Here is a 22,164-nt window from a genome sequence, read left to right on the forward strand (position 1 = left end):
GCTGGGTAGGCAAAGCCGGGAGAAACTGCTGAGACGAGGTTAGGATTTAACCTTTAAATTCTGGAGCCACCGGAAGCCGAGGGGAGGACGACGGGCGTCGGTGCTAATGAGGCTGGGGTGGGGGAGTGGGCGGTGGGCGGTGGGCCGCCGAGCTGGGGCAGGTCGGGGTGGGGGGCCCCCTCCGGGAAGGCCTGGGAGCCCTCCGCCCTGGCCGCCTCCCCCATCAGACTGGGAGTGCGTCTGATTGGGCAGCCAGGAGGCGGTGGTCCTTCTCCCCGCCCCGCTGGGGGGTGGTGTCTTCCGGGAAGTCGGGGTCTCACCCGGGGAGTGAGTGAGGGGGCTGCCTAGGGCCCTGGGCCCCATCCCGACTCGCCTCCTGCAAAGGCCCACCCGGCCCCCACCCATACTCCTCCGCCTTGCCCTTCTTGGTGTCTGTTTTCCAACCCATCTCGGCTTCCTTTCTTTCTTCACCGGAGAGTCACCCGGATTTTGTTTCCCGCCCCACCTGGGGAGGGCATCCTGGCACCTCAGACTTGTCCTAGGTTCCTACAGAGAGGAAAAAAAACACGGCAGCCCTGGAGGGATGTTGTGTTTTCAATAAACCTCAGTTTCTTCATCTGTAAAATGGGGGTGACGATAATGGGCCCGCCTGAGCATTTGGCAGACGTGTCGGGCCCAGTCTTGCATCTTGATTCTCTCACCTGAGCCAGGAGTCAGGAGATGTGGGCTTTGGTCCCAGCCAGGAATTGGCGCTTTCTTTCCTAGAACTGATCTCCCCACCACATGTGAGTTGGGAATGAGAGCTCCTACCTCCTGCCATCTGACCCCTGTGGGGGAGGGGCTGTGGGTACCAAGTGAGATGGTATAGGTCAGCGGTCCCCAATCTTTCTGGCACCAGGGACCGGTGCTCCTATGAGACTCTAACGCCTGATGATCTGAGGTGGAGCTGAGGCGGTGATGCTGGCGCTGGGGAGCGGCTGCACATACCGATGAAGCTTCGCTCGCTGGCCGGCAGCTCACCAGTGGCCTGGTTCCTAACAGGCTACGGACCAGTACCAGTCTGTGGCCCGGGAGTTGGGGGCCCCCTGGTATAGGTGATGGTGCTTGGTAAACTGTGCCAATTGGGGGAGCTGGGAGAGCTTATAGCTCTTTGAACCCGCCACTCTCTCCCTTCTGGGCCTTTGCCCAAGCCGTGGCCTCTGCCTGGGTCTCCTTTCCTTCCTCTGACTCCAGCCCTTCCCCTCGGGGCCTCTTCCCCTGGAAGCCCTCCCTGACGCCCAGCAGGTCCTCTCCTGGGTGTCTCACCTCATGATCAGACCCCGATGATCTGCCTCACTCGCAGGACTGTGAGCCCCGTGAGGGCAGGAATGACACACCTGGCAAGGGCCTGGCCCGACGTCCAGATATCTGATGCGGAGCCTGTGGCCCCGGGAGCCAGAAGGAGGCAGAACCACGCGGCCCGGGTTCAGGCAGGCAGCGGCCTCGGCTGTCTTTTCCCAGTGGGTCGGAGGGCCCTGGATGCCTGGGGACATCTGGATGCCTGGGGAACATCTGGCCCTGCCCTCTGAGCACTGACATTTTGAGGTGACGCTGCCCCGGGTGTGCTTGCTTTTCTGCCCGGGCCCGGCCCTTTCCCTGTGTTCAGTGGGGCAGTGGGGGAATGGCCCCTGGGTGCTGCGATCTAGAAAGTTCTAATAACTCATCGAAGGCAGTGCTGTTGTTATCCACATTTTGCAGATGAGGAAACTGAGGCAAAGAGTGGGTAAGCAACAGTGTCCTGTCTCCTGAGGCCAGGCCCAGCAGCCCCTGCATCTCCGAGGAGGATAAAAGGGAGGTGATGGGAAGGGAGACGTTTCTGGAGCAGCTGCCATGAGACCTCGCGGGCAGATAAATTGGCAGAGTCTTGAGAACGCTTTCATGTGCGGTGTGCAAAGGCGGCCTCTTTGGTGTCTGTCTGAGAGATCAGGAAGATTTAAACTGCTTTCTGATGGTTTGGGGATGTCAGACTGGTGTTTCTTTTGCATGTGACATGGCGATGAGACTGGGCCCCAAGGCAGCCCAGTTTTATTCAGGTTTCAGTCATAACGATAGCAACAGCAGTAACAAAAGCAGTCTTCCCAGACTGAGTGCTCACCATGTGCTCCACGCTGGGCTCGGCCTTGACTTGGGTGCACACTCTGAGCCCTCACCGCCAGCCTGACATAGAGATTATGCTTGTCCCCATGTCATTCCCTGACAGCTGGCATCCGAATCTGTTAGTCGCCACTTTCGGTCTCCCCTGTTAAGCAGTGAGCTTGGTGAAGGTCCCAGTCTGGTCTCTCCCATTCATTGCTGGGTCCCCGGCACCCAGCACCAGTTCCGCAAGGAAGAGCTGGACAATAAAGCTTTGCTGGACACAGTTCAGATGAAGAGACTGAGGGTCAGAGAGGTCCCCCCAGGTTTCTGGAGAGCTCAGATTCTAATTACCATCTCACACGGCTCCTTGAGAGACCTTCTCTGAGACCTCCCCCCACCTCAAGAAAGCCATGGAGCATGACTCCCCTTACCCCCGCCCCACCCACCTTTCTCAGGTCTTGTGCTAAGACCTGATCGCTTCTGAACTGAATCCGCCCCCTCCCTACCGCTTCTTGCTTGCGAGGCACATGGATGGAAGTTGGCCAGAGTTGGCTCGGTCTTGGGGAAGCTGCGCTCTCTGGAGTTGCCCAGCTGTTTCGTGTGACCTGATTCAAATTTTCCTTCCTTGTCACATTGGTTCCCATTCAGAGAAGTCTTTGAAGTGGATATGACTTTACTATGTGATTTCTGACCTGATTAATTCATATGTGCAGTTATTTGATCACTATTTCTTATCTCTGTGGTGGTTCCAGTGGTTTAAGCAATGGTTTTAGGCTGGGATTGTAAACAAGAGACACTGATGGTTAAGTGTCTGACTCTACCACTCAGTAACCTTGGAAACCTCATGTGACCTCTCTGAGCCTTGGATTTCTCATCTGTAAAATGGGGACATGCAGGGAAAAGTACCTATCTTGATGCCTGGTCCTAGGTGGGGAGAAAGAGGTCGAGCGGTCTCTTTTTTTAAAAATCGCATTTTCCACAAATAATATACAATTCTTAACCCTATACTTTTAAGAAATGTTGGTTTAAAAAAAGAAAATCTGAACAACGAACCGTACCTGAGCGCCGGACGCGAGCCCAGCGTTGTATTGGGTCCCTGGAAGGCAGGGTGGTCAGACCCCACTCGTGGGCGTGTCCCGTGAGAAACTCTTCACCTGCTCAGGTCGTCCTCACGCAAAGGTGCAGCTGACTGGGCTCGCCATTTCCCAGGCGAGGAAAACGAGGCACAGAGAGGGGAAGTGACTTGCTTAGGGTTCCACAGGGAGACACTGACGAGCCTGGCTTTGGACCTGGGTGCAGATCGGAGGCTGCTTCCAGCTGGGGCTCAGCTTCTTGGTGGGGGAACATGTCGTCTGGACTTTGAGTCCTGACTTCAGGGCACAAAGAGGAGCCAGGGGTAGTCCCTGCCCTAGGTCTCCTAGGAGAGGGGGGATACAGACCAGTGAAAACACGTGGTGTAACGGGGGCACCCAAGGCTGTGTGACGGACCCACCTCATAAAGAATTGCTGGAAAGACCCCACAGGGCCTTGCTTTAAAAACCCCCCTAATTGGTGTGTGAGATCAGCGTTCTAGACCTTCTGCTGTGGCCGATGGATGGATGGTACATTCTTTATACCTCGAAATGGACTCCTCTTGACTTGTGTTTGAAGTGCACTTGGCTTGTCCCTCCCTGTGGTGTTCTAGCCCATGGCATGAGGCTTCTGGCTTGTAGTCTCCAGCTCCTGCTGCTCAGACACATGAGAATCATTTTTAAGAAGCAACTGTACCCCTCCCCTGCAACCCCGTGGCCAGAAGTGACTTCAAGTCCCAGATGGAAGGATGCCTTCAGTAGGCATAAGCTCTGGGGTCCCCACCACCACCAAGATGTCTCTAGATGGAGACAGTGTGTCCGGGTGATGCTGTGAGGTGAAGTCAGTTGATCGCGGGCCCCTGGCCTGCATAGGACCTCAAGCCACCGCCACTGATCTCTGTGCTCTCCCCACCAGACCTCCAAGGCGGCAGACCTCCTGGGGGTGTGGGGGCGGGGCTCCGCAAGAAGGGGCGGGGCTCCGGGGCTCCTCCCAAGGGGATCCAGAGAAGCCCAGGAGGCGTCACAGGCACATTCGGCCACGCCCAAGGTGGGAAGGAAGGTGCCGAGCCCAATGGAAGCCGCAGGGAGAGGCCCACACCTGTCTTGTAGCTTTCTGCAGAAATTCGTTTGTCTGGGGCTGGCTTCCTCCAGGCTCGCCTGCAGACTTGCAAACAAGAGCCCACACGTCGTCCTCAAGGTCAGCTTCCGCAGAGAATGTGGAGTGAAGAGCATCTGGTGGAGACCTGGGCCGGGGCGGCGGTCTGCCCTTCACGTCATTGCCTCCCACGGGGGACTACCTCTGCACCCCCAGCACCGGCAGGGCTGGGTGGGGGTGGGGAAGCGCTCGCTTCGTTTTAAAGAAAATATAACGAAGCGGTGCCATTGCTGAAAAATAATTGAGACAAATGCCCTCCGTTCAGTAAGTCAAGTTTCTAAATGAACATCTCTCCACGTTCCTACCAGAAAAACCCCCCTACTGTTTTTGGCCCCCCAGGCCTGTGTTTGCCCAACATGCAAACTGCATCCGTTGAGTAATAGACTCTTTCCCATTTGGGGTCAATCAAGGGCAACGCTGATGCCTGCTCAGCTCCCACCAGCCCAGAGAGTCTGACGGGCACAGTGGGTTGACAGAATCCCAGCCAAAGCAAGGCAGCGCGATGTCCTACGCAGGCCCTCGGTGAAGGCGCAGCGGCCATCATGGATTTCAAAAGACCATAAACAGCATGGAGCCCCTCGGGGAAACCCAGACTGGGAACCACTGGGCTAAGCCAGTGAGGATGGGGGTGCAGCTCGCTGACAGTCCCCACAGCCACCCATTTCCCCATCAAGGAAGTCCTCGAGCAGCAGTGGCTGTGGGGTCAGCCTGACTCTGCCATTTGCCAGCTGTGTGACCTTGGGTGGATGGCTTCCTCTCTCTGAACCTCCCTCCGGGGCGTGAGTGTGCCGTAAGGACTGGGTGTCATTATTGTCACTACCTCTTGTTCGGGTCTCCTGCCCTCCACTCTGCCATGCCCTGATCATCTCACTGGCTTTCTAGGGAGCACACGGAACCCCTCTGAGAAGCTGTCTGCGGTGGGACAGAGAACCTGGGAGGGGAGCAAAGACGGGGGCATGGCAGCCCATGAGGGGGCAGGCTGAGGGCGCCTTGAGACTGCAGTTCTGGGGTGCATCTGAGCATTCCCCACCTTTAACATGCCTCACATCCCCTGGGAATTTTGTTTAAATGCAGATTCTGATGCAGAGGGCCGGACGGGGGCTTCCTTATGAGGAAGATGCGGGCCAGCTGGGACCACACTCCGAGTAGCAGGATGCCCACACTGGGACCTCTGGCCTGAGGAGGAGGGCGGGCCACTCGGTGTCTGGAAGTGATGGCTCTAGACTAGCGTGAGAGCCCCAGAATGTCCATGCTGGGAAAGATGAAGCGACATGAGGGTAAAATTATGTTTTCAACGAAAGGAAAGACCTCTGCTTCCTATCGAGCAGCAAGATCTCTGTTCCCGCCCCTGTGCAGCCCCAGGGGCCCGAAAGAATTTGGTTTTTCTGAGCACCACCTTTCCTTGCTGAAGGGGGTGCATTTGCTCTTAAAAAGTTGCCTGTAAAACAGATTTTTCTATATCAGACGCTGTTTTCCAGTGGTTCGTGTTTTAAGACCCTGGTTGCATTCTCACAGAGAAATATCCAGCTCCGAGGCATTGGTGTTGGGAAAGGGTGTAGAGAGTTCAGGGGCACAGCATGGCCCACGTGTTATGGGTTTTGGAGCTGATGAGAGCTGGAGCTAGAGTTTGGAAACCAAATCTGAATCCCAAATGGGCTGAGATCCACGGCCAGACACTGGCCCTGAGCCCTGACCGATACCACTCACTGATTGTTAAGACAGGTGGGACCAGAGGGGACCCAGGACAAACCAATTCCTCAGATGGAGACAAAGAGCCCAGACGGACCATCGGTCGTGGTCGGCTGGCCTTCTTGCCTTTGCACAAAATGCCGCGGGCCACACTCTGACCATCAGGCCGGGAGTAGCTTTGTTTTTACATGGGGGCACAGTTGTTTAATGCTCTGGAGAAGCCTGCTGCCGTGACAGTGTGGCTGGTTTTCCCAGGATGCTCTGAAGCTGTGATGCTGCTCTTCCCCGGAGACTGCTGAGAGGCGCTGGCTTAGGAGACTCCCGGGTTTCCCAGCCCACCGGGGTCTGCACTGAGAATCTCAAATAAGAGGCCGAAGTCCACAGTCTGCCGTTATTAGACGGATCGTCGCTTTCCTGAGCATATTCCGGGATCGGTGTTCCAAGGAACACACTTGGGGAACCCAGTCAGTGAAAGGCCCTCACAACCAAAAGGTCTCTCTGTTCTCGTATCAGTTACCTAATTAGTAATTAGTTATCTGCATAACAAGTCACCCCCCGAACGAAGTGGCTTAAAACAATAAGCATTTTATTATCTCATGGTTTCTGTGGGAAGGGAATTCCAAAGGGTATAACTGGCTGGTTCCAGCTTGTGGTCTCTTTGGAGGTGGCAGTCAAGACGTCAGCTGGGAGCTGGGGCCGCAGCCATCTCATGGCTTGACTCAGGCTGGAGGACGGACTTCTAAGAAGGTGCACTCACACGGCTGGCCAGACGGTGCTGGCTGTTGGCTGGAGAGCTCGGTTCCTTGCCATGGGGACTTCTCTGTAGAGTCGCTTGAGTTTGTTCTCAATATGGCGCTGGCTTCCGCCAGAGGGAGGGATGCAAGAGAACAAGACTGAAGCCGCAATGTCCTTTATGACCTAGCCTCAGACCGCACATGTGGTCACTTCCACCATGTCCTATTGGTGGAAAGGCCAGGGCAGGCCTAGTCCTTGTGGGAGGGGCCTACAGAGACATAAATACCAGGAGATGGGAATCATTTGGAGACCACCTTGCAGGCTGACTAGGATGGTAACCATCACTTCAGTCCAAGGACAGGTAACTGACCTCATTCACACAGTTGGTTTTCAACCATTTAGTGCCGGAGAGTAACTCTGAGAAGTGAACCTGCTCACTTGTGATGCAGAGGGTGGAGGAAGAGACTAGGAATTTGTCAGCCATGCCAAATTCCAGTGAACAGCAGCAAGAATAATATTCCAGTCCCATTTGTCGAGCGCTCACCTGTGCCTGGTGCCTCTTGGGCATCATGGCGCTGTGCCCTCCCTGTCCCCAAGCAGTAGGTTCCATCGAAATTTCCAAGTTAGGCCACACATGTCCATGAAATCATAAAATGAGATTTGTGTGTGTGTGATGACCAGTACGGCGACGCAGGCTGCTCTGCCTTCTGCAAGTTCAGAGACAAAACTGGTGACTCAGGTGAACCCACGTGGAGAAGGTTGGAGTAGAGTAAACGGGATGGATAAATGGATAAATGCCAAAGATAAACAAACCAGAAATAGGTGAGATCAAATATTTATTTCATGTACGTTAACAAGACGAGGAATCGGAGTGAGCCAGGGGAAGACTTCAGTTTGCCAGGGACTCACCGCTGCGACAAGTGGTCGCATTTCCGGGCTGGGAGGCAGTGAGGCCTCTCGTGGTGAGAGCATGCACCTGGGTGCCCGAGACACCTGCATCTCGGACCTGCCCATGTCTGTCATTAGCTGTGTGACCCAGGCAAGTGACTTCATGGTCCTCAGTGTCCCGTCTGTAAAATGGGGTGATAACTGGTGAACTCTTCCGGTTGTGATGAGGGTTCAGGGACAATCCCTGGCCCGGCCTAAGGGTTCTGGAATGGTTTACCGTGGCAAAGCCGATGGCGGGTCACCAAGGTGGTGGCACCCAGGTTCGAAGAACCCTTGTAGAAGTACCATCGCCTGGAAGGAGCCTTGCTCTGTAACTAAGAATGGACCCAGAGCCACAAAATAGACATTAGCTGCTGCTCGTGCCTCCTGCAGGGGTGACTCCAGGAGGCTGGAAGGACCTCAGCGCCTCCTTCCTGGGGGCATGTGCAGGCACGGAGCTGGCCCAGCCCCTTCCTGTCCTGTCTGTGCAAGGTTTCAACACGGGGAGCGTCCTGGGCGTGTTTTCCCTTCGGAAGTCTTAACCCGCTGAGCAGGACTCAGGGAGCCCTGGCTGCATGTACTGTCCCAACAAACAGACCAGGCATAGACACGCTCAGAAAACGGAAGACAGGTGCTGCTTCCTGATCCCGCAGCCTGGGCCTGAGCCGACAGAAGCGGTCTGGGGGTCAGGATGGCCTGGGAGCACCTGCCTCCCTCCCTCAGGGCTGTGTGACTCTGGGCAAGTGCCTCCACCTCCCTGGGCCTCCGTTTCCTCGGCCCTGGGCTGGGCTTCCTGCTGGCCTTCGGTCTGTTCTGAGGAGCCCAGAGCTGGCCGGGTGGACACAGAGCCCACGTGAGTGTGCACGGGGCCGGTCTTGGACCACCCCTTCCTCTCCAATCTGGACAGCGCCGTTTCATCTCTTTGGTACATTTGTGTTCTGAGTCATACTTCACAAAAAAAGAAAGAAAGAAAAGAAGAAGAAGAAAAGGAAACGCGTCCACGGTGAAAACAATACACTCCAGAAGTTTCCCACCAATTTACTTCGTCCGCTGGCTCATTCCTTCAAGCTCTAAGGGGGCTGCCCATTTCCAAACGGTTCTTGGTTTTCGGGACTTGCATCTCTGTTTCTTTGGCCGCTGCCTCCTGAAGACACCTGAGGCCTCATGAAAAGTGAGGAAAGGAAGGAGGCTTTGGATGGGGGCATCTCAGAGATTTTGGGGTATCCTCTGTGAATGTCAAGGTCACGGGCAAGCTGGCTTCCTCTCTGGACACGGGCCGTGGGCATCTCAGATGCACACCCCTTGGCCCTACTGTGTCCGAGGCATGTGGGCATATGCATGGTGGCCCGACCATGGTGGCCCGCCAGCCGCTGCTGCCTCTGGGGCTCAGTTTCATCTGTGCAGTGAGGAGGCTGTAGGCCTGGATGAGCTCTCAGCCCCTCCCAACTTCAACATTCTGTAATTGCTGCATTTATTGAGCTCCAGCTGTCTGCAGAGTGGTGTCTGAAGTGTGGGAGGGGCGGACCCCATCCTGGGAGGAGAAGCCAAACTGAGCCTGCGGCCTCTAGCTGGCCCGGGGATGGCAGGGCTCAGAGTAGCCACCGGTGCCCCAGGAGAAGCCGGTGCCAAGTCCAGCTGCCAGGCTGCCATTCGAAATACTTCCTGTTGGTGGCACTTTGGCGTGGTTCAGGTGTTCTGGTCTTAGAGTATATTGGTTTATATATGAAAATGTGCTAGTTCCCTCTCTCCGTTAAGGTTCTGTTTGTCACTTGCGTAAATCTCAGTGCCTAGAGCTGGACTTGACCATGTCACTCCCCAAGTAAAACCCTCCCATGGCTCCTCACTGCCCTTGGAAGACAGTCCAAGCCCAGGCGTGGCCCCACGGCCTTCTGGGGCCTGACACAGGCCAAGCTCTCCCACCTGGGGAATCCCCACCCTTCACCCTCTCTCCTCCAGACACACAGGTTGGACTGTACCAACCTCTTTCTTCTGCCTAGAGCCTCACGCTTGCTGCGTCCTCCGCCTGGAACACTCTCCCGTCTTCTCATGGCTCACTAAGTGTCATTTTCTCCAGGAAGCCCTCCCTCCCTAATTGAGCCACTTTAGTTGACGCTCTGGCTCACCCTGTACTTCTCCTTTGTAGCACTCACAATGCAATGATCTGAAAACGCCTGTTTATCTGATTCCCCCCCAACCCCAACGTGAGCTCCATGAGAGACTCCCTGTCGGATTTTCACGCCGAGTGCCAGGCACGGTGCCCAGCACCCAGGGGCAGCTCTGAAAATGTCTGCTGAGTGAATCCACGGCTGGAGACTGTGTGAGCCTGACATACAGCCTGTTGATCCAGGTTAGTAACCTGGGGCCAGCCAGGGCTGCCAGTGAGTCACCTGGCTGGGGCACTCAGAGGCCAGGAACCCTGGCACCGCCACCCAGCCCATCCTCCCGCCTGAAGGCTCTGCCTGGGAGCAGGGAAGGGGTTAAGTGTTTCTGGTGGCCTCGTGCTGTGTCTGCGGCAGTTCCCCCTTCCGGGGCTGCTGCAGCCGAGGTTGGCCAGGAATGTTTGCAATGCAGAGCTAGGAGGGAGGGCGGGCTGGTGGAAGTGGGGGCCTGTGGAGGCTGGCCCGGCCAGGCTCCCCAGTTGAGCAATCGCCTAGGCCCAGCCGGTTCCTGTAACTCCTGCCCCTCCCGCCTTTTCCCGCCCTGCCAGCTTCCTCCACCCACTGCCTGCCAGGCAGTGGGGGAGGCCTGTACTCCGGGGCCTGTAGAGAGAGGTGGAGGGATGGAGGCACAGAGAGCCTGGAGGCCAGGGGCGAAAGGGAGGGGCTTCCAAAGAGACAGAGTACAGAGAGGGTGAGGCCTTTGCCCAAGGTCACACAGCAAGGCACCACCGAACTGGGCCACACCCTGGATTTGGCCTTTTCTTTTCCCATGGCACCACAGGGAGGTCACGTTGCCACTCAAGTGGGAAGCTCTGAATCACAGGGGACCTTCTCCCGACTGAAGGCAAAGACCACCCAGCCCTGGTTGTTCACTCAAGCCCCGGGGTCTCAGAGAGGGCGGCAGCGGCTGTCATCCGGCTGAGTGTGACCCTCCCCCACACCCTCCCCAGCACTGCCCACTGCTCAGCCCGTCCTGGGCACACTGGTCACCTCCATTCCTCGCCTGCAGGAGTGTGGAGTGAATGGAAAAAGGCCGAACGACTGGTTCTCGAAGGCCCGGTTGCCTTCTTTCCTCCAGTTCCCTTCAGGGAAGGGCCTTCACGGCGCCGAATGTTATTCTGAGCTCAGGCACAAATGGATTTCCTTCTCCACAAGCACGCGCCTTTTTTTTTTTGAGGGAGCAGCGTTCCCTGATCCTGCAGAATGAGCTCCGTCTGCGGACAGAATTTCCAAGGGACCCGAGGAGGCCTCTGCAGTCATCCAGACCCGGTTCGAATCCCAGCTCCACCACCTTCAAGCTTCGTGGCGGTGGCACCTCTTTCTGGACCTCAGCTTCCTCATTTGGAAACTGGAAGAGAGGGTGGGGGGAGTGGCAGCAGCGGTCTGGCTCTGCCGAGGCTCGGGGTCGCTTGCCTTCCTGGTACCACAGATGTTTGATCTGTTTGGGGCTTGTCCAGGTGTCCCCTCCATCCAGGCCCTGGGCTTTGCCTAAGCAGCCAGGAGATGACAGGGCTCGGCAGCCCTCAGAGGTGGCGCCTTGGCCACGTGTGGCTGGAGTCAGCAGTGGAGCTCCTGGGACCCCATGTCTCTGGAGGGTGGGGCAGGTGATCCGTGTGAGCTAGCGGGGTCCTGTGAGAATCGAGACCCCATTTACAGGTAAGGAGGCTCATGGGAGATGTGGCTCACCCAAAGGAGGGATTTTAACCCGGAAACCACACCAATAACTGCAAGTTTTCCCTCCTACGATCTGAGCTGCCACCGTTTACTGAGTGAGTCTTTACTGTGTGCCAGGCGGTGACTGACCTACTTTAATTCAATATGCCTAAGTGGGAGGTATCCATTTTTTTTTTTTTCAGGAAACAGAGAGATTGATGCACTTGCCCAAGGTCACACAGCTTGCATTGAGTGGAGCCTGACTTTGAACTCTTGTGCCCTTGGCCAATCTCCTCTGCATCTCGCTTGGGATCCAGGCTCTGTACAGAGGGGCTGGGCCACCTTGGGTGAGTGGCTTAAGCCCCAGAGCCACAAAGCCAGGGGGAAATCTCCAGCACCCGCTGAGATGATGGTGATAAGTTGTCAGTATCGCCAGGTTAGGGAAGCATAGAAGGGCCCAGACTCTCACTCTAGGGCACACAGCAGGCTGAGCCAAGACTCGCCCAGGGAGATGATGGCTCCCCTTCCCCTGGCTCTCTGTCGGTGGCTCCAGCAGGCCGTGCGTGGTCGGGAAGGACCGCCACAGCTGACTGGGCTCTGGCGGACAGTAGGACAGATGATGGCTGCCCCCTCCCAGGGCCCGCGGGCTTCGCGGCTCCGCCGCCTCCCCCCTGAGCAGGTTTCCTTTAAGAAAGCAGAAGATTGATTTCCTGGCCGGCTCTGCGCCGAGGAGCCCGTCCAAATGGTTTGCATGTCTGCATTTTTTACTGCTCCGGTTTAATATGTATGCAAATGCCGGCCGGCTGCGCCCGCGCCGCGCAGTCACACGCGGCGCCCCATTAAAGCGGCCGTCCGGGCGCGCACCTCATTCGAGGCGACGGGCTCGGCGGCCTGATAGATGGGGTGCGGGGACGGAGACAAATGACAGGCTTTTGTAATTTCTTTCTCTCTTTTTTTGGGGAGGGAGCGAAGGGGGGCTCAAGGCTGGAGCAGAGGAGATTTAAATATATGCAAAATTGTTTGTGGGTTTAGGGCGGGGAGTGTGGAAGCGGGAGCCGGGAGGAGAGGGATCAGCGTTCGCCTCCGTGGGAGTCGGGCTGGAGGCCGGAGGAGGAGCCGGAGCCCCCACAGTCCCCTTCTGGCGCAGGGAGCAGCTTCGCTCCTGATAAGCAGGCACGGTCCTATGAGAAGCTCGGCTTCGGCCTCGGAGAAAAGGAAAATGCAGCTTATTTTCAGCCCGGTTGGCCAGGGAGGCCGCTGACTGCCGGTTTTCCCATCCACCTCCCACTTCCTTTTTCTTGGGCTTCCGGTGCTCATAACTTTATAGGTATGATATCATTTAACTCTCGCCCGAGCCCTGTGAGGTGCATTACACCCACTGTACGGATGAGGAAACTGAGGCTCGGCAGGAGCAAAGTCCCTTGGGGAAGGTCGGGGAGTAGCTGGGACTCTCAGAGCCTTAACTTTGACTCCCACAGCCCTTAGCTTAACCATCTCTTGCTCTGTGGAGTCTGCTCCCAGCTCTGGGGGCTGGGGTGGGCGGGGACCCCCACCACAACCCATGCTCTGCATCCTACTCCCTGCCAGGGTCCTACCCGCCCCTACTGCCTGGTAAGAAGCCCACGTCAGACTCAGCTAAAGACCGAGCCCCCGAATTTCAAAATATTGTGTGAGCCTAACATTTGAGGTGTGAATTTTAAAGGAATTTTTCCTAATTTCTCAGGATTTTAGGACACGTGGCAGCTGGGGGGCAGCCTGGAAGGTTGTCTGAAGATGGGACCATTTCACAGAGAAAGCTCCCACTCAAAGAGAGGGTCATTCAGACCAACTGAGGACCCAGAGTTCCACATTTCTGTGCGTGTGTTCGCGTCAGTGTGTACGCGTGAGTCACTGTGTCAGTGTGTTTATCTGTGTGCCAGTGTGTGTGTCGATGTGACAGCCGCTGAGAACTCTCGTCCTTGGCTGGTGAGCAGCTGGAGTGCCGACTTCCCTGGGGGTTAGGCCCCTCTGTCCCCCGCAGACCGGTTCTGCTCCCCTTTCCAGCAAAAGCCTCTGTCATTTCAGCTGCGGGGTGGGGGTAGGACACCTCGCCAGGCAGCAGTGAGGTGAGGATCCCCAAAGGGCGAGGCACTCCGAAAGCTCTGCATTATTGGGGGTGGGGTGTAGCCTGCTGCCTGGGATCTCTGGGCAGGAAACGAGGGGCACACGCAACTCTCTGAGAGGCCGTCTGTGTGTGTGTGTGTGTGTGTACGTGAATGTGACAACCCAGATTTTCACACGTCAATTCATCTAAAATGCTGGCTATCCAGATGGGGACTTGCTCTCCTCATCCAGCTGCCTTCCGGGGGAGGCCGAGGGCCTTTTCCGTCTGACAGGCCCCTCTGGGGCAGACTGGGCTTCGGAGGCCGCTGTTTCAGAAGTGGCCCTCCTGACCGCTGGCATCCGTGCACGGTCATCAGCCATGCAAAGACCAACCTGGGGAGATGCCTGAGGGGTTCCTGAGCCCTGGCGGGGATGTAGGGTGTGTGTGTGCTTGAGTGAGTGTGTGTGCACATGAGGGTGAAGGGGTATGTGCTGGGGGGTGCACACGTGACTGAGGCTGGGTGTGCCTGTGTGTGCCAGGCCAGGGGAGGGGGACGTGAGAAAGGCTCTGCCACATTCATCTCTGAGTTGCCTTCAGAAAGAATCGGACTTGGGTGGAAGCTCTGGGATCCTGCGTCCCGTCCCTCCCCGGCTCGGGGGAGACGGCAGCAGGGCCCCCCACCTCGCTGGTTGCCTCAATGTCCTTTGTCATTGACCTTCCTGTTTTCTCATCTCTGCAAATCCCATGGCTCCAATCAATCCCATTGCTCTCTCTCCCTGGGGATCCCCACCCCGCCTCCCATCCAAACCTCCCCTCTTCCCCCACCCAGCGGCCAGGATGGTCCCTGGAACCAGCACCTCCCAGAGCCCCCTGAAAGGCCCCCTCTGACCTTGTCCCACTCCTCCTCCCTCCCCCACCCCCCTCTTCCTCTCTCAAGTCCACCAGCCCTGGGGTCCATGAACCGTCTCCCCGAGTTTCACCCAGACAACCTCCTGCACCCACCCTCACCCCCTAGCCCTCTCCAAATACCCACCTCCCACCCCTCCTGCCCTTGTTCCTTTGTCTGCTCTCATCTACCCCACAGGAATGTGAGCCTTATGAGAACCTGGAAAGTGGGGTGCTCAGTAAGTTTCCGATGTCTGTGAGCATCCCGGGCCCCCAGCCCCAGGCTGGGCTCCCTCTCCCACATGCTGGCCCTCACTGAGAGTGGGGCTCATTCACCCAGGCCCAACCAGACAGAGACTCCAAGTCCTAAGTCTTCTCTCAACCCACCTATGTCTTGGGACAGTCCACCCTGCCTCCAGGCCGCCCCAGGGTGTCTGTCCCCTTCCCTGGGCCGGACCCAACCACAGTCACAGCACCAACAGTGGTAACAGTGACCCGTCTCCTGTAGTCTATTTGCTCCACCCCATCAAGAAAATTCATTTTTAGTGGACATCCCCGTAAAGCCAGCCCCGAAGCCCAGAGAACAAGGGTGATGAGCCTGGCGGCGCGGCGGAGCCCTGAGTCTCCCCGAGAAGGAATCACCGAGTGTGCAGGTTTGCTTGCTCAGCGCTCTCCTCCTGCTGCCAGGAGGGCAGACCCTAGGCTCTGTCTGCCACGACCTCCCCAAAGCCCCAAACCCGCCGCGCACATGGTGGTCACTCAGCAAGGACCTGCTAAAATAGACAAGCGAGAGGATGCAGGAATCGATGAGACCATAGGCTGTGGCAAAGCATCTCCAGGCCTCCTGCCCCGAGGCCCCCTCGGGGTCTGTATCCTCACTCCCCAGCTGGTTGGGGGGCTGCCGTGTGTGGGCCCGCTGAGTCAGGCCCTACCCTGGGCAAGGGGCCACCACGGCTCTCACTGATTTTGCTGACGGGGCTGAAAATGCGTCTGCACCTCCCTCTGCGACCCGCCATTACTCATGGTTGGCATTTATCCCCAAGCAAGGGGTGACCCGCGGAGCAGCCCGAAGCCTCCCGTGTGTTCTGAAGAAGGGGCGGCTCGAGGCTGGGCTGTGAGGAGGCGCCGCAGGAATGGCGAGCAGCTGCTCTGAGTGCAGTGACCACATTTTTCTGAGCTGAAAAATTAGGACACAGGATGTAGCTGAGGGTTTTCTCAGATTTGTTCATTTAATGAGTAGGAAAATCTTACGGAGGTATGAAAGTTACGCGTATTTTGTTATGTAGGTAATGGATTGTCTTCATTGAAAAGAATCTGAGTTTCCAAAACCGGGGAGATTCTGGAAATTAATGATTCAATGTGACTAATATCTTGGGAGCATCTGGGTCGACACCGTCCTTGGTGCTTGCACTATAATGGGGGACAATACAGACGTGATCCTGGCCTCACGGAGCTCACGTGTGGAGGCTGACATTACTCAGGTAATTTTGCGAGCAGCCCCAGAGGTGCTATGGGGGATTTAAGGGCTGTGAGGACCAAGAGTTCTCATGCAGACGGGGTGGAGATGTCAAGGGGAACTTTGAAGACATAATGTTTGAGGTGAGACAGAGCCTTTTCGGAGTTAACTATTGAAGGGATGAGAGTAGAGTGAGGAAGCACATTTCTGGCAGGAAGAAGAGCACGTGCAAAGGGCCTGTGGCAGAAAGGCCGCTGGGTGTGCGAGGGCAAGGAGGGCAGCCCAGGTGACTGGAATGTGATGAGTGAGGGGAAGAGGAGGCTGGAGGTGTTAGCAGGGACCAGTCCAGGACCAGTCCAGTCCAGCCCACCCATCCATAAGGGTGTGGTGGACTTTCTCCTCCTGGCAACGGGGCCCTATGGACTGTCTGACATAGATGTGACCGGCTGGATGTTGATGACAATGAAGATGATGATAATATTGGTAACTACGGAAGTGTTTACTGAGTGTTAACTATGTGCCAATCACCATTTCAGCCATTTTAGAGATGAGGAAAGTGAGGGCTGGGAGGGGAAGTGACTTATCCTAGGTCACACGGCTGTCAAGTGACAGAACTGGAGGTCAGACTGAGCCTGTCTAGCTCCAAAGTCCCTGCTTTTGTCTCACACACAAATCTGCCCTTGTCTGGACATGAAAGGTCAAAGGACATGCAAGTGACCCCCCCGCCTCCCGTCCCTCCCGTCTTGCTGTGGTTCTGCCTCCTCTCTGCTCTGTGTCTTAGGTCTGGGTGAGGACTCTAGGTCACAGGGTCAGCTGGGGCTGGAGAGGCCCAGCTCAACTCTAGGCCCAGCAGGGGAAGTAGGGGTTGCAACATTAGAGGCTGAAGTACTGGAGAAGGTGGGACCCCAGCCAGGGTCGGGGCCTCTACCGCACCCTGCTCAGTGGAGCACAGTTCCAGGAGCACAGCCTACTCACCTGTTTGGGAGTTGAAGACTTTGAGATGCAGCTACACTGTCCCCGGGGGAAGGGCGGCACCCCGGCCCCCTGCTTCCTCCCGTGGAAGCAGGTCCAGGTGGTTGCACCACTATAGACTCACCAATGGCCTTAAAAAATCCTTATTCCTTCCGCGATCATCAGGGACATGTGAATCAAGATAGTTCACACCTGTGAGAACGGCTCCTATCGACGACCAGAGAATAACAAGTGTTGGCGAGGATGTAAAACGGTACAGATGCTGTGGAAAACAGTATGGCGGTTCCTCATCGATTTAAACAGAATTACCATACGACCCAGTAATTCTACTTTGGGTTATAAACCCAAAAGAATTGAAAGCAAAGTCTTGGATATACGTACACCATCACTGCAGCATTATTCACAATGGCCAAAAGGTGGAAACGACCCAAGTGTCCATCGACAGACAAACAGATGAACAAAATGTGGTATAGTCATATAATAAAATACCATTTAGCCTTGAAAAGGAAGGAAATTCTGACCCTGCTACAACCTGGCTGAACCCTGAGGGCGTTATGCTAAGTGAAATAAGCCAGTCGCAAAGGGACAAATACTGTACGATCCCACTGAGATTAGGTACCCAGAATGGGCAAATTCATAGAGACAGAAAGTAGAATGGTGTTTACTTGGACGGTGGGTGGGGAATTCCAGAAGTGGGGAAGGGGTGGGGGAGGAATGGGGTATTATCATTCGATGGATATGGAGTTCTGGAAATGGATGGATGGCGAACGTACTTACCTGTACCCTTAAAAATGGTTAAGATGGTAAATTAAAGAAAAGAATCCTTATCCTAAGTTCTCGCAAGTTGTCAACGGTGGGCTTTCTTTTATTATGTTGCATTAAAGTAAATTAAAGTACCAGATGGCAGCTGTCATTAGAGCAGTTTAGAATCGAAGATGCTGGTGCTCCTGGGGAAGTGACCTCATCTCTTGGAGCCTCAATTTCCTCGGGAGGAAATGGGGGTAATGATGCTGCCTCCCTGCCGGGGCCACTGTGCGGATTCTGTGATGCCCCCGAGGAGGCCTGCCCAGCGGCAGGCCGGTGTCCGGCAAGCGCTCAGCACCCTGCACCCCTGAGTACTGGCGGATATTCCTCAGGCTGTGGGTTTGGGAACATGAGCAGCACAGGCCTGAGACAGAGGAGAAAAGGCTCCTGCCCCACTGTACAGCGGGGATACAGAGGCCTGGAGGATTCAGGGGACTTGTCCAAGGTCTCTCGGCTTCTCTTGAACCACTTTTCCAAATGTGTATCAGTTAGCAAGGCTAAGTTGTGCTGCAGTAACAAATGAGCCTCACATCGAAGTGTCTCAACTCAGCCAAACTTTGTTTTGCACCCAGTCTGCCATGAGTCCAGGTGATTCACCGGGGCAATTGCCCTTCATGTGAAAAGTCAGGGATCCAGGCTGCCTCCGTCTTGGGGTGCCTCCATCTCCAGGTCACTGAGGCAGAGAAAAGAGCATCACTTCCTCCCAGAACCCACGGGCCAGCACTGGTCACAGGGTGGCGGGTCCTGAGAAGGAAAGAGAGGAGGACCAGTTGTGGGTGAGCCGTGGGAGTTCCTACCCACCATCCGAGTGGGGTGAAGGCCGGCGGATGGCTGTTTCCAGGGCATACACGCTCACAGTGAACTGAGTCAAAGAGCAAAGGGCTTAAAGCTAGAATTATTCCCCCGCCTACCCAACCCCCAGTTCTCTTCTTGGGCAACCAGTTACCAGGGCTATTCTGGGAGCGGTGAAGTGGTGGCTTAGAGCCAGGTGTGTATCAGAGGTGCTTCTCTTGAAATACAAATAAAAGTTTATTGTTCTTTTCTCCTCCTTGGAAAAGCGGGCAGGTATTTGTCACAGCCCCTGCTCTTCCTCTGGGCAGCACCTCTGCATTTATATAATCGGTCCCCGGATGGGTGTCCAAGCGCTTCCCAAATTCTGTTATTATAAACAGCGATGCAATGAATTTCCTGTGCCTTTTCTCTCATCACCCAAGTGGTATAAATTCCTAAAAATGGAATCGCTCGGTCAAAGGGCACTGAACAATCTGACAGTTCTCTGCCAGCAGGTGCGGGCTCCAGGGTCACTAGGAGCTTTTAAGAATAGCTGCGAATGGAGTCCAGTGGATTCCAGGGACCTGGCGAGTTCTCTGTCCCAAGGGGGTTCCAAATGGGACACTGAGTTGGGGAAGTGGAAAGAGAGGGTGTCCTTCCCACCTAGACTCTGTGATCCCCATTCTCATGCTGGTGCTCTCCCAAACCCATTGCGCAGACAGCAAACACTGAGTTCTGAGAGGTTGAGTCACCGCCTGCAGCTACCCAGCAAGCAGCAGCTGAGCTATAGTCCCAGCCTGGGCTGAGTCCTCTTGGGCTCCAAGGTCCCAGTTCCTGACTGGACACCTACCTCATGCGGACTTTCTTTACTGGTTCCTCTCAAGGGCAGGAATGTACCCCCAAGAACTTTCTTTTGGCAAGTTTCTGAAACTCATCATGGCTTCCTCGGGACTCATCGGGTCCAGTTCTTTGGCCTGTCCAGCTGCAAAGCCATCGGCCTCTTCCTTTGTCCCGTTGTCGTCTTCATATCTGCTTCATCTCTTTGCAAGAGCATCTTGGTGTTTACAAAATTGGGTCTTGTTGATTTTTTCATTTTCTTTCTTTTTTTGGATAACTTCACTGGTGTTTGTGGCGGGGGGGCGGGGAAGCAAAACACCCTTCTTGTAAAGTAAATAAATAAATTCAGGCAACACTGAAAACTGCCAGCAAGAAAGTAAACATCCCCAACACTCCCTGCCCAGAGATGACTATGGTTAACGGCTGGGTGAATGAAAGTCTGCAGATTCTAAATATCTCTCTACCTTCCCCGCCACCACCACCACCCCCAATGATAATGAAAATCTCTACCTTTCTCACCACAGGTGGGGTGTATGGGTCACCGGGGTGGGTCTGAAAATCTTCATTAGTTCCCTCCCCTCCGAGCGCCCCCCTCCTTTATCCCCAGCCTCGCCTGAGCCTCCCCTGCTCCTGCTTCCAGGTCCTACAGGGTTGGTACCAACTGAGCAGGTGCTAGTGATGTCCCCACCTCCAAAGAGAGTTCCATCCGCTCCACGCCTGTCACCTTCCAGACCCCAAGAGGCTGAGACCCGGCGGGAAGGCAGGTTGGCCTCTGTCTGCTCTGTCGCTGTGTCTCCCACCCAACACACCATCCAACACGACACGGACTTTCTAAGCGCAGAGTGGGACCCAGCTTGGGCGTGGGTGCTGAGTATCCAGGTCTCCTCGGTGAGGTGGAGGCGTCCACCCCACTCCTGGGAGCGCCTGCTCCTCTAGGAAAGAAGGAGTCACAGCTCAGGTCTGACCAGCGCCCAGCCTGGCTTGGTTTCTCTTTGAGGAGTTGTGACTTGGGTGGCGGCCCCAAGGACCCAGTAACACACAGACGGGGTGGGGTGTGAGGGAGAGTGAGCTGTAAGGGAAATGGGTGGGCTATAAAATGGCAGCCCTGCTTCGGGGCCCCTCGGAGGGACAAGGGCCTGGTACTTTGGGGACATCCTTCTGGGAGTGGCAAACACCCCGCCAGGGGAGAGAGAGGCCCCTGGCTTCAGGGCGGGTATGTGGAGGGCACGGCAGTGTGACCTTGAGCAAATCACCTTAAGTCTCGGAACCCCAGTTTCCTCACCCACTTTTTTAAAAAACTGAATGCAATGCACCTCGTAAAGCATTCCGGGCCGGAGGATCCTAGGAGGGGCCTCCCTATATCACAGTTTTGTTTTTGTCCACTTTCCCCTGGGGTGGCGGCCGGGGCGAGCTGAGATACATAAGTGGAAGGACCGCAGGAAGCCACAGTTCTCCGTCCCAAATGGCTCCTAATTATTTACAACAGGGCATTTCCAACAGGTTTTTTTTACACCTATCTTTGCTTTCTAACTTTGTGCCTTATTCTTTCTCAAAATAAATCTTACCCAAGGGATCAGCCCTGAAGGAAGCAGGGGTGAGGGATGAGAGCCCACCCACCTGGCCCTCTTTACCCTTCCTTCCTCCCTCCCCCCAACCCCCCTGGGATTTATGAAAGGCTTGAATTACTATTTTAGGCCAGCAAGGGTGACAATGGCCAGAGGAAGTAGAAGGGGCAAATAGGTATCCAGAGGGGTCATTTCCCCAGCACATTTCTCACTGAGCTTACTAGAAAGACGGAAAGAAGTCTTTAGATCAGAGATGGATGTGTCCGAAGGTCCTATAGGGCTGGAGTCACCAAGCTGGTGCAGGATGGGTAACTCTGACCCCACAAGCCACCCTCCCTCTGAGGGCTCTGAGATGGCCTAGGATGTGGATATGGATGAGGTCACCCCTCTGCATCGCCGGAGCATGACTCAGCCAGAATGCCCATTAGCCGCTGTCCAGTCACCTGGCGCGGGGGACGTCCCCAGTGCTGAGCCTCAGCTTCCTCGTCTGTAAAATGGGGCAGCAGTCATTGTGCTCTAGATGAGAGGGGCGTCAGGCGGATGCAAGGAGCCGTAAGGCCTGGAGCACCGCGCCTGGCACCTAGCAAGTAACGCACCGGTAACCGTTACGGCTCAGACAGCAATAATAAGGATCCTAAGCGGGTGAGGGCTGAAAGGAGCCTTGGAACTCTCGCCCGAGACGGGAGCGGGACTGGGTGAGGGGTCCAGCAGCAGAGTCCGGACTCGAACCCAGAACCCGACATCAGGGCCTCCTTTCCCAGCCTTAAGGGGAAGGCCAGCTGAGCGGAGGCCACCCTCCACCTGCAGCACCGCATGGGGAGAAAGGGTTCAGGTCCCCGAAGAGTCCCCAAAGGTTCGCTCTGGTTTCCCGGCTGGTCTCAGCTAGTCATAGTGGCAGGGGAGGCTCTGCTCCAGAGCCCCGCCCCCGCCCTGTTGATTCCTGTGGCTATTTGGTCTGGACAATCTGGAGGCTACGTGGGGGGTGGGGGCAAGGGGCAGTTGGGCACAACTTGACAGTGGGGCAGGGAACAAATGCCGCTTAGACTCTGACAGGTGTACAGCATGTAGCGGTTTGCAGGGGGAGGGCCCTAGCTCTTGGTCAAGGGGAGAGAGGCATCACTGGCCCAGTTTGCCGGTGAGGAAACTGAGGCACTCTGCTCCAGGGCCACCGACCGATACTGGGTGTGGTCTGCGCCTGGCACGCTATGACTGCCTTGGGGGTCCTGGGCTGAGTTTAGGAGCTCACATCATGCCTTTATGGCTGGTACCCTGTTCCTCCTTAGTGCC

At 55.9% G+C, this 22,164-nt stretch overlaps 1 long non-coding RNA gene across 13 annotated transcripts; it reads left to right on the forward strand.

The window, feature by feature from the left end:
* The first annotated feature begins 2 nt into the window (after positions 1 to 2).
* On the forward strand, positions 3 to 17,557 carry LOC120601758 (uncharacterized). Of its 13 annotated transcripts, none has more exons than XR_005652544.1 (6): positions 3 to 38; positions 1,343 to 10,039; positions 10,861 to 12,438; positions 13,228 to 13,386; positions 14,672 to 14,711; positions 15,759 to 17,557. It is a non-coding gene; the product is annotated as an uncharacterized LOC120601758 (long non-coding RNA). The 13 variants fall into 13 exon arrangements; XR_005652539.1 differs by lacking the exon at positions 3 to 38 and having other exon boundaries at positions 100 to 1,584; positions 1,738 to 10,039; XR_005652547.1 differs by lacking the exon at positions 3 to 38 and having other exon boundaries at positions 107 to 10,039; positions 10,861 to 11,620; positions 11,708 to 12,438.
* Positions 17,558 to 22,164: the final 4,607 nt, after the last annotated feature.

This window comes from Pteropus medius, unplaced genomic scaffold (genome assembly GCF_902729225.1).
Source record: "Pteropus medius unplaced genomic scaffold, Ma_sr-lr_union100, whole genome shotgun sequence".
NCBI lineage: Eukaryota > Metazoa > Chordata > Mammalia > Chiroptera > Pteropodidae > Pteropus > Pteropus medius.